The sequence below is a fragment of the Ovis aries genome, chromosome 5 (assembly GCF_016772045.2).
Source record: "Ovis aries strain OAR_USU_Benz2616 breed Rambouillet chromosome 5, ARS-UI_Ramb_v3.0, whole genome shotgun sequence".
Lineage (NCBI taxonomy): Eukaryota > Metazoa > Chordata > Mammalia > Artiodactyla > Bovidae > Ovis > Ovis aries.
Window position 1 is genome coordinate 34609362 of NC_056058.1, and position 12184 is coordinate 34621545.

The following is a 12184-nucleotide window of genomic DNA, read 5'->3' on the forward strand; positions in this document are numbered from 1 at the left end:
TGCAGAAACAACACAACAGGGATCCACAGGGAAAATCAAGACAGCCGTCATTCAACTGAAGATGTTAATACATGCCTCCCTTCTGTCAAGTCAATTTCAGCTTTTGCCTTCTCCTCTTCCTCCAGCTTCCCGCATCATTGGCAACAAGCTCCCGTGGACCTTAAAGTCCCACAGAACCTGCTCACACAAAGGAATGGATGTTCAGTGCCCATTTCTTCTGGGACATTAGGAAGACACACAAGATAGTCTTGGACTAATCTCTTCATTTGTTCATTTCTTCTTCTACACGGGGAATGGAGAAAGAGGAAGATGAGTCTGTAAAACATTAAATTTTAACCCATTGTCAGGTCTCTGACAAGAACACATCTAAAATCATTAAAAGGGAAATTGCTTACTCGGTGAAGAAATGTTCCACCTCATCAATACTCCAAGAAGTCTCAGATGATTGCCTACTGGGACTGTCAGGAAACAGTTCAGCAGCTCCCTGGAATCTACAGATGTATAGTTAGGACTTCCACGTTTGCACCACACTTGGCTGAAGGAGGTGTCAGGGCATTTCTGACCATGAACTACCCAAAGGTCCCATAATCATGGTCTCTGCTCTGCTTTCCTTTCACGATGCAATGAAGTAGAACTATCAACTGTTGAGAGATCAAGATACTAACAGATGTCCACCAAGCATGTTTGTTTTTAAAACTAGAACCATCATTTGAATTAGAATCACCATTTCAAAGAACCAAACTAGACTTGGCAAGAAATAAAGCTTGTAAAGACATATATCTTCAGAAGGTATTGTAATTATGCATCAACATCTAAGGAATGGAAGGAGATAACTCCACCTTATGTGTTCTGATCTTCGGATGGAGACCAGGGGTGTATTACTGAGCCTATAAAAGGGGTTAAACTTGTTTAGTTTCTCCATGAGTTCTTCCAATGGGTGTGAAGGGCTGGGTGGGGAGCTCATATGTGTGTTTCTACAACATTTAGTCTGGAAAATTATTATTATCTTAGAGTGGTGTTTCCAAATAATATTCAAGGAATCATCTCATCAGAATCACCTGGGGACAAATTAGAAATACAAGTTCCTGGGCTCTGGACCAGACTCACTGAACAAGAGCTTATGAGGCCCAGAATCTGGGAATCTGCATTTTAGAGAAGCTGCTGCAGTGAGTGCTATGTGCACTCAAACTTGACAACGTCTTTGAGGTTGTACTTTTTTACTGATGGCACTCAGGTCTCATCTGTCAATCTTTGAGGAAAAATATACACTTTGCGTCCTAGGGAGACAGAGCTCTCAGTTGATCAGTTCAGTTCAGTCATTCAGTCATGTCCAACTCTTTGCGACCCCATGGACATCAGCACACCAGGCCACCCTGTCCATCACCAACTCCCAGAGTTTACTCAAACTCATATCCATTGAGTCAGTGATGCCATCCAACCATCTCATCCTCTGTCATCCCCTTCTCCTCCTGCCTTCAATCTTTCCCAGCATCAGGGTCTTTTCCAGTGAGTCAGTTCTTGGCATCAGGTGGCCAAAGTATTGCAGTTTCAGCTTCAGCATTAGTCTTTCCAATGAATATTCAAGACTGATTTTCGTTAGGATGGACTGAGTGGATCTCCTTGCAGTCCAAGGGACTCTCAAGAGTCTTCTCCAACACCACAGTTCAAAAGCATTAATTCTTAGGCACTCAGCTTTCTTTATAGTCCAACTCTCATATCCATACATGACTACTAGAAAAACCATAGCTTTGACTAGACCAACATTTATTGGCAAAGTAATGTCTCTGCTTTTTAATATGCTGTCTAGGTTGGTCATAACTTTTCTTCCAAGGAGCAAGCAACTTTTAATTTCATGGCTGCAGTCACCATCTGCAGTGATTTTGGAGCCCAAAAAATTAAAGTCTGTCACTGTTTCCGTTGCTTCCCCATCCATTTGCCATGAAGTAATGGGACCAGATGCCACAATCTTAGTTTTCTGAATGTTGTGTTTTATCTTGGTTGATATCCCCAACTAATACCAGTTTCCAGAATATTTAAAATAAGAACTACATTAAAATGTATTAAATTATAACATTCACACTCAGATCTTTCATAATCTTATGATTACTGAGTAAACTTCAATGAAAATCTAGCAGCAAGTGCCACCTTCTAGAGTAATATTTGTCTGTAAACAATCTTTAAAGAAAACTTGGGTTTTCTTTAGCCTTTGCTTTGTGAGTTATAACTGACTTGTCTAGTTGAAATTGCAAAGTGATATACAAATTTCTTTCCTTCACATGATTTCTCAACCTGACCATGTATATCTAGCAAAAGTCTTCATAAATGGATAAAGAAGCTTCTTTGGATCAGAACATAGTTGAAGACTCAGATTTGAAGGAAAAAAAATAGCTTTGTGAACATCATGTTGTTTCACTGCTTAGAGTAAGACAGGTGTGAGTGCCCCAGAAACATGACATGCAGGTCAAATTTCTCTTTAAATAATGGGATTTCAAATTAAAGAATGTAATGTGGATATTACAGAACATCATGTATCCTGCTCAACCTGCAATAGTTTGTTTCTATTTATATTATAAATTGTACTGCTATTAAAAACTCAAATGGTCAAAAACTCAGTCTCAAGTCAGTTGGTTTTGAGGTCTGTTTAAGCAGAAAGGAGGGACTCATGAAAAGTTCTCACCAGTGGTACAGACTGAAAAGGAACAACATGCCTACTAACCCTTGAGATCAGAAAATCTTTCAGGATACAAATTGTCATTGAACCCATAAGGATTTGCATCTAAAGGATTTGAATCCAAAGGTGTTCATCTCAGAAATGTTTCCCATCTAAAGTGTTAGAGGCAAGACACACTTCTATAAAGTAAAAGACTATATAAAATTCAAAAATAAATCCACACAGTAAGTAAGCATAGGTGAGACTACAGGTTAAGCGAGTAAGATGACACTTTGGAAACAAAACACGATCTTCTCCCTGCTCCTGGAATATAAAGCCACACAGGCATTTGTCACATTTCTGACAACAATACAGAAGTTAAATCTTCCCCTGAACAGTCTCTGTCTCTTTGCTGTAAAGAATAAATAGCTGAGATTTGAAGACAAGTTGAATGTATAGTCTAGCCAGGCTGTCTTTATGAGTGTAGCAATGTTTAAGTTTGAGAAATTAATGAAAGATTGAACGGTAGCTTCTATAGACACTAAAATGCCTTTTTCATGAGTGACATCACAGACACAGTTGCTAAATATAGATGAGATGGCTTGATTTATACATTCTTTGTTCTACAAAAGAGTTATGCAGATTTTTGCTTCTCAGCTTCATTCATTAGGAACAATGCAACTGAACCTCCAGTTAATGAGTCTTGAACACTAAAAATTATTTCAGTAATTATATTAGACAAGAAAAGACATAACTTAAATGCTACAAATTGATGACCTTATTAACCATAACCAATCAAAATTGCCAATCTTTGCATATCATGTCTTTTATCTCACTTAAAATGATGAACAAAGAATTTCATTTTTATAAACAGTGGCATCATGAGAAGGATCCATGTCATCCCAGGGCCCCAGACAGTGGGGGAAGAAAAAACCTTCCATGGATGAGTGCTTTAAAAGTGGGTCAGAGGCTGGAGTGAAGTCTGACCCACTTATTAGGGCAGTAGCAACGTTACCAACCAACATTAAGTGAGAAAATGAGTGTAGTTAAACTGGTCAAGTCCACTGCGCACTCACGCTTTAACTCTGAGAATTGGTTATGTTTCTCAATATGCCAAAATACACTCATTGGTTTCTGATTTCACTTCTCCCCAGGGGACAAGGAAAGCTTATATGAAGAGCAATATTTATGCAGAAGAATTCAGGAGGGAAGCTTCCAGGGAATGAAATATGTATGTTGGCTGGTGAAAAGGAAACTGTCTTTCCAAGACTCATGAATAATCCTTGTTTACTCCATAATAGCTATGGAAGTATCAAATGCACACAGGCACGTGCACACACGCTCACACACAAGAATTTGCAGAAATCATGATTGAGGAACCAAGTACTGCCATCTTGCTGAAAAACTAAATAATATGATTTGTGTTTCAAAACACTCTTTGATAGCCTAGAATTATCAAAATTAAGGATGGTAATAATCTGGTAATTAACAGCAATTTCTTTTATCACCACAGAAATGGCATGATACAAACAGCAATGACCTATAATTTCCCTCGCATGAGATCTGCATATATTATCACCATATTTGTAATTACCTCAGCAGTCACCCTAAATACTGCTCATCATTTGCTCATAAGATGTCAGAGATGTTAAAGTAGACTGGATCTCCTTAGTTTACAGAGCTATTGAACAAAAGGTCACTGCAAAAGGAAAAGCTAAACATCATGAGCAAGTACAGTGAAAAGGTAATTAGCACCATTATCTCTTTCTTGCCAACTCTTGGGTAACAGAAAAACTTGCATCTGTATATATTTATGTATATAAATAAAATTTTTAAAAGCTAATTTATGTTATTGCTTCTAGTGTAATTAAAACTAGAATTAAATAGCACAGAGTTATGAAGCTAAAATAAGCTAAATTCTAATGGAAGGGATTCCTCTCTGGATCTTCAATCCCTGTGGAGGCCACTTGTGAATGAACACATTGCTACCAGGGAACTTTTTATCTCAGCCCCCAGCAGTCAAATATCTAAGTTCTCTAAGGACACCACACTCCCGGGTTTCCTATTAAGTACCCATCCAATCTCTTCTCCTGTGGAATAACCCAGTAGAGGACTGCCGTACCTTGAAGCGCAACTCATATCCTTAATATTACACATCCATGTTCTATGTACATTTCTAGAGCATCCAACCTACTGCCAAGCAGAAGGAGATCAGTACCACGTCCTTACATTGAAATTGAACACTGTAACAGGGAAGAGCAAATCTGACTCCACATTAGATTTGTTACCTTCACTTTAACCTTTGTATTCTATGGCAAAACTTGTTCTCCTCAGGATCGAGGCGTATGAAAGAAAGGGGGGATTGTAACTGAGCAGGATCGTACAGGGGCTTCCTAGGACAGGCCATCCCCCACCTCCTCTGCTTTGGCTCCTCTCTAAAGTACCTAGATAACAGATGCACATTTTCTGAGTTGTTTTATAGATAAGAACCCCTACCCCCCCCCCAAAAAAATGGAAGATATTAACTATTTAATGACCAGGAGCATATAGCCCCAGGCCTCCTGGGGCCCAAGGACTGAAAATGTTCACTCCTGTGACTTCACCATCAGCCAATCAGAGAACTGGGCAAGAGCTAATCACATACCCTCATCTGGCTTTTAAAAATGCTTTGCCAAAACCCTGCAGGGAGTTGAGCTCATGGGTTTTTTAGTGCATGAGCCACCCATCTATTTTCATGGCCCTGCAACAGAACTTTCTCTGCTCTAAACTCCATGCTGGGTTCGTTTGGCCTCACTATGCATTGGGCACATGAACTTAGGCTAACAACATCAGTGTCTAAGATCCCTTCATGTATATATTTGATAAATAGCACACCTGAATCCCACATGGCAGCATGCGTGTTACATGGCCACTTCAGAGGCAAGAGAACCTGAAATTCAACCTACATAATCTGCCTATTGTAACAGAGCCAGCGAGGGGTGGGCCTTGAATGCAAGTGGACCCCTGGGTCTACCCAAACAGCCATTTCACCATTCATGGGTTTAATCTGTCCACTGTATTTATGTCACACAATTTAAAGAAATCTGACTGGATACGATTATTGATCATGATGACGAGAATAACTTCCCACACAATAAAAACATAGATGTCACTATTTACAGAAAGTTAATGAAAGGCAAGATTTCAAGAACTAACGTGCTATTTACCCTAATTTTGTTTGCTCATATGCCTAAGGTAATAAACAGAACATAATGTGTTTCTTCGACTGCTTGATTGGTTCACATTTTTTAAAAAAGAAATAGTTTAGATGGCAAAACAAACCAAACAATACAAAAAAAGCAAATCAAAGGAAAATAAATCGGAGCAATGCCTCTTATAGTTAGCTTACATATCCCAGCAGAATAAGACCCCCCCACCCACCAACACACACACACACACACTGCCTGCATGCTTGGAGGGCATCATTTTATTCCAAACAAAAGGCAGCACACTACACACTGTTTTCTTCACCTTGTTTTTCACAAAGCAATAGAGCCTAGATAGTTTTCACTTCAGTATATAAACCTGCTTCTTTCTCTTAAGCTCTACAAGGTTTCTATTGTATGGCTGTACCATGCTTCATTGAACCTAGACCGAATCAAAGAACATTTTTGTTATTTCTGCAATTGTGCTATTACAATTGATGTATCAATAAAAATCTTTATGTAGACATCTTTGTGTAAGCATGTAGATATCCTGGAATTATGGTAGTGAATTATATTTTTTCTTAAATCAGTGTTTATAAGGATGCAAACCCCAAAGAAATTTGACCTTGAAATACAGCTTTTATTGAGACTTCTTGAAATTGATAAGAAATGTGGTGTAAAAGAAAAAAAGTCAAATTCATATAAACAGAGAGTCGAAGAGTGGTTGCCAGGGGCTGCAGGTGAGGGAAGGGGAGATACTGATCATTATTAAAGTCTATGTTATTCATATAATAATTCATATAATTTCTATATCTTATGCTTCTATTTAATGAGGTACTTTGAAGATATTTACATAGCAGCACATACAGATCTACTTTGTTTTTTAAAGTATCTGGTGCATCATTACATGCATAGTGAAATAAATTCATTCATCCAGTTCCCTATAAATGACACTTTCATTGTATCACTCTTATTGATACACTAAATAATTCTTCAATGGACATTGTTCACTGGGATATTTTGCAAATATGTCCACAGGGTAAATTTTGTATCAATGTGCATTTTTAATAAAACTGTTTTCTTAACAAAGACTCCTGACAATGAAACATGAATATGCACATTTCTTCAAATCCTCACTAGTACTTAGTATTAAATTTTGCATTTCTTTGGAAAGGAAAAAAATGACATATTTTTATTTAGATTTGCAATTAATCTTGAATGACTTTAAGATTAACGTCCTTGCCTCCACACGCACACACACACACACACCCACACACCCACCCACACCAGACTGCCAGTTCAAACCTCTCATCATTTTCTTATTGGGCTGAATTTGATGTCCTGCTTCACAAGTGCTTTTTCCCTTCTTCCTTCTAGAATCACTTCTTTTCTCACTTTTTCCAGTTGGAATTTATGTTGGTATAGGAGTGAGGAAGCAATGTGGCCTGACTTTCCTCTCCCTACACAAGCACTTAATGCTTTCCAATCATACCACTGTGGAATACCTTTTTCTCCTGAAGATTTGAAGTGGCATTCAAATCGCACACTGTATTCCCAAACATATTTGGAACTACATCTGAACTCTCCATCACAGACATTCCTAGTATCTATGACATTTCTAGCCAGTGCTTCTCAACTCCTTGAGGTTAGGCAAAGTCATGGCTGACCGAAGGACTTCATTTTCAGGCTAATACAGGGAGAATAACTATGCGTCTTCACCCAGACTCACTCATCCTGCTGTGAAGACCAAAGAAAAGCTCTGTGTTCCAGGGAATGCTGCTAGATGCCACAGGAAGTGAACATGAGATTGGTCCCTGATAGACGACCTAGTGCTGAGCCTCCTACAATTTCACTGACCAACAGCAAGCTTGGGGCACAAGCGAGAAAGGAATCTCACTATGTCAGTCCCTATGATTACAGGTCAGTTTTAGGGGTTTTTTTAATTTGCTTTTACCTAGACTATTCCAATTAATACATGCTGATTTTACTTGATTTATTTTTTCTATGGTCTAATATTTAGTTGTAGTCATTATTTTTCTAAAGTATCTTTTAGGTTATTATTTTCTCTATTTCTCTCAGTTTTTCTAGATGGTCTTATACTTTTCAAGGTCAATTTTAACATTGTTTCAGGTTCTAAAAAAATCAAGTATTTTCATAGGGATTACATGAATGCCTAATTAGACAAAGTTGATACTCTTAAGAGTTTAAAGCCGTTTTCCACAGAGTTCTACACAATTTTTGTTAAGCTTAAATCATAATATTTTAACTTTCAGGTTGCTCTTAGAAATGAGATCTTTCGGTTCTATTTCCTAACTAATTATTGTTTATATATTAGAAAAAATGGATTTTCACAGGTGATTTTTAGAACTGCTCACTTACTGATTTCTCTTAATCCTATAGTGTTCCACACAATTATTTGGATGTGTTTCATGTAAATACTATCTCTGCAAATAATCATTTTTTTCTTCATTTCAAACATTTTTACACCCTGTTTTCTTCTCTAATCTAACAATATTAGCTACTTTTTTTTAGAACAGTAGAGAAAAAGTTTTAATATAAACAAATTCAAAGGAAGACAGACAAAATGGAAAACACAAGGAAAGAAGCAAATGCAATCCACAGATGAAACGAAAAATGTGAGCATGGGAATTTGTAGAAAAGACAAGAACCAGATTTAAAACCGGAAAACACCCTCAGACTCAAATTCTTCAGGTCATGCTTTTTTTTCAGTTGACACTGAAAAAGAGGTAAAAAGGTATCCAATGCTAGAGTTCATATAAAACAAAAAGATATATTCAGTGCTGTTAATGCTGCTAAGATTTACTGTTAAAGCACAGCCAATAAAAATTTTAAATTCTATTTAATTCATATGATCCACATTATTTAATAATGTATGTAATGTTTTTCCCTCAGTTCCTGAATCTCTTTATCTGTGCCCCCTTCCTTCTTTGTCCAGCTCCTTCTTTAGCTTTCTCTATGAATTTTGGCGTTATTTCTGCTTGTCTCCAATTAGCAGCCGTTTCTTTAACATTATACCTTTCTGGGCATAATGAGAGTCCCTACTTTTTTTTTTTCCTAATGCTTACATTTTGAAACTTTCAATAACGTGGTTTTAGGCAGACTGTATACTCCCAGAGTTACCCTTGCATCATCATAGAGAGCATTTCAGCCCTAACCAGCGGTGTGCCCATGGAAACTAGGAGTCATCGTATCCTAGGAAACTATGGCAACCAACAGAGACAAAATGAAAACAGGCCCATTGTCATCATTTTTAACAAGTCAAAGATGCTGAGTATCCTCTACAATGAATCCAACTGCCATTTGCCGAAAAGAAGATGCAATTCAAGTCAGAGTCAATAATTAGAACAAGTATTTGAAAACATACATATATGATTTTATCCCTAATGCTTTATGACAATCAACACTTATTAAGTTTGTTCCTAAAAATAACCAAGGTTATTAAACAGATATGATCAGCTGTTATGAGAAACTCCTAACAGTGTTATTAAATACATCACGCTGGCCAATGTTTTAACAGTTTATCAATGTACACAGATAAGTGGTTGTTAATGTAGTACAAAGATGCCCAAAGATAATTCTGATCTCTTCTGTGGTTCTATATATATATATAAATTACTTGAATAATGAATTTACATCCTTACCCTTCAGTTCTGGCCTCTCCATATGCATTCAACATTTAGCCCCCGTTTTACGTACAGTCTTCCTCAGATTCGACTCAATAGTTTAGCTGTCTAATCAAGCCAAGTTAATGAGAAGCCATACAGGTCATCCACATAGACATAGCATCTATTATTTTGACAAGTGAGTTTACAGTATGAAAGGAGATCTCCCACTGCACTGCAGTTTGTTGGGTTCATTTATTTTGCATATCACAGAAAGTTTGCCTCTAAAACTTCTCTCCCCAAGAAAATCTGGGTCATATCTTTCCCTTTTCCTTACAGAACTGTGAAAAAAAGAAAGCTTACAAAAGGCCTGTGTGTCTGTGTACATATCATTCTAACTTTACCTTTTCCTTTACAGCATGTCATGTGACATTTATTAAGCTCTAGCAGCTCCCAGAAAACAAAGAGGAAAGAAAAGTGTAGAGTATCTGTGGTGGTGCTTTATAAATTGAAGGGTATACCTCCACAAGTAGTGTTACACAAAGGGAAAAAAACAGTCAAACCCTTGGTAGAAGCCAATGATAGTGAATGACATTTATTGTGTACAATATTTGAAAGCATACATATATGATTTTAATCCCTACTGCTTGATAAAGTCAGATCTACTCCTTGGTAAATCAGAAAATCAAAAAAAGCTAAATAGATGAGCATTTAACTTAATCATTAAAAAAACAGGAATTCACAAACATCAATATGAGACCAAAGCCTCTCCTTTGATTAGAGTTCCCTATCTTCTACCTTTAGAATAATTTCATTACCTATAATCTCAACTTTTAGTTCTTTAAGGAGCACTGAAAAACTTCATATCCTTGTAAAACAATGTGAGTGTAAAATCCTTATAGAGTTTTACGAGTTTTACCCTTTCACAATTTTTTTGCTAGTATCTACTTTGGCAGCAATAGTAGCGATTTACTTTTCCAAGAATATATTTCATAGAAAATATTGTCTTTATTTCCAAACATGCATATTGTTTTATATGGGGTTGCCCAAAAAGTTTGTTCAGGTTCTTCCACAAGATGTTAAAGAAAAACCCAAACAAACTTTGTGGCCAACCCAATATAATATTCCATTAAATTACATAAGTTTAATCATAAACAACTAGAATAAACAGGTTTGAGAACAAGTACAACAGCTTATTGGAAAGTATAATTAGAAGGGAACAGAATCATACAGACATACTAGGGTATGGCCTACAGTCCACATTCAGTAGAATGAAAAATAGTGTGCTTTTGAGTGGAAATCAAAAGGTGTTGAGTTGTGTTGACACTGGTGAAAACAAACTTTCTATAGCATACATTCAATTTTTGGGTGAAAGCTGTGTGGGGGTACCTCAGTGGTATCTAGGTTCCCGTGGGAATGTAGGGGCTGGACCAGAGCTGTGCACATAAACCTGGCCTCCAGTTGATGCTCAATAAGCTTAGGAGACCATCATAAACATGAAGTAGGTATTTTGTATATCCTGTGTGTTCACAAACACCAAAATCTCTTAGTTTATTCAGCTGTAGCTCAATAAGGACAGAATAAAGAATTGGGTCTATTCAAATAAAGTACAAGCCATGAAAGAAGAAATAATAGTCTGAAGATTCACAAGGATAAAAATGGCTTTGAAAAATGGTCCATAGCATGGAGATAAAAATTTCTAAAAACTGGATGGCTCACGATGATCTAAAATAAAGCTGAGGATAAAACATTAAGACATGTAATGGATACATAAAAAATGCTCTGAGTGTGTGGTGGGCGGGGCCCTGGGGCTGCCTGGGAAGCCCTTGGTGGGGAGGCAGAGAGCTGGGCACAAGTAAGACAGTCCTGGTGTCCTATGAAGGAATGGCAAGAATAGGGCTAAAAAAAATTTTTTTAATATGCTTTTAATTTTTTAAAGTTTTTAAAAGGAATGCTTTCCTGAGGAACTAATGTCTTATAAGAAAAATATTAAAGTTCATTTGGAGTAAACAGCCAGAAAGAAGATCTTGTGAAAAATCAAATCTATGACATAAAAGGAAAACTCCAATTATGTTTCCCAAACACAGAAGGAAACAATGAGAAATAAAGTTTACAGATATAAAAGACAGAAATAAGAATAACTGGATAATTTGGGTTCCTAGAGAACAAAAGGGAACAAGCAGAACAAAACCAACATTCACAGGTATAAACTGAAGACATTTTTCTGAGCTGACTAAAAGATCTGTGTAGGCAAAGTGGATGGCTCACTGCATCTTTGGGGAAAATTACATCCATACATATTGGTTTTGCCCTTTTCCATCTCATCCTATTCCTTTTTTTTAATCTAAAAAGAAGAAACAAAGCAACATTGCCTATTATTATTAGTGTTATCTCATATAATGCTAGAAGTACTAGCCAATGAAATTAGAAACTAAAGTAAGGGAAATTATAACTTTTATAGTAATAGTACAAAATTAGTATTATTCTAAGATATGATGTATCCTTCAAAAAACCTGAAAATTAGCTACCATCATAGTAAAATATTAGAACAAGTGACTAAAACTATAACACTAAAGTCAGACTGCTTTTTCAAATCCAACAGACAATTTAATCTTTTCAAACTTTACTTTCTTTATATGTAAAGTGTATCTAAATTTCTACCCAGCTCAAGAGTCCTGGCAGAATTTAATTAAATAACTGCAAAATTCCTTGTCATAGTAATTCAC

The 12184-nt window shown here is 36.7% G+C and overlaps 1 long non-coding RNA gene across 1 annotated transcript in view; it reads right to left on the bottom strand.

Annotated features, from left to right (window-relative positions):
* Positions 1 to 206: 206 nt before the first annotated feature.
* Positions 207 to 12184, bottom strand: part of LOC132659818 (uncharacterized) — a 92061-nt gene continuing 80083 nt past the window's right edge. The window contains exon 3 of the long non-coding RNA XR_009600679.1: positions 207 to 315. This is a non-coding gene — a long non-coding RNA (uncharacterized LOC132659818). The remainder of the gene's footprint in view (positions 316 to 12184) is intronic.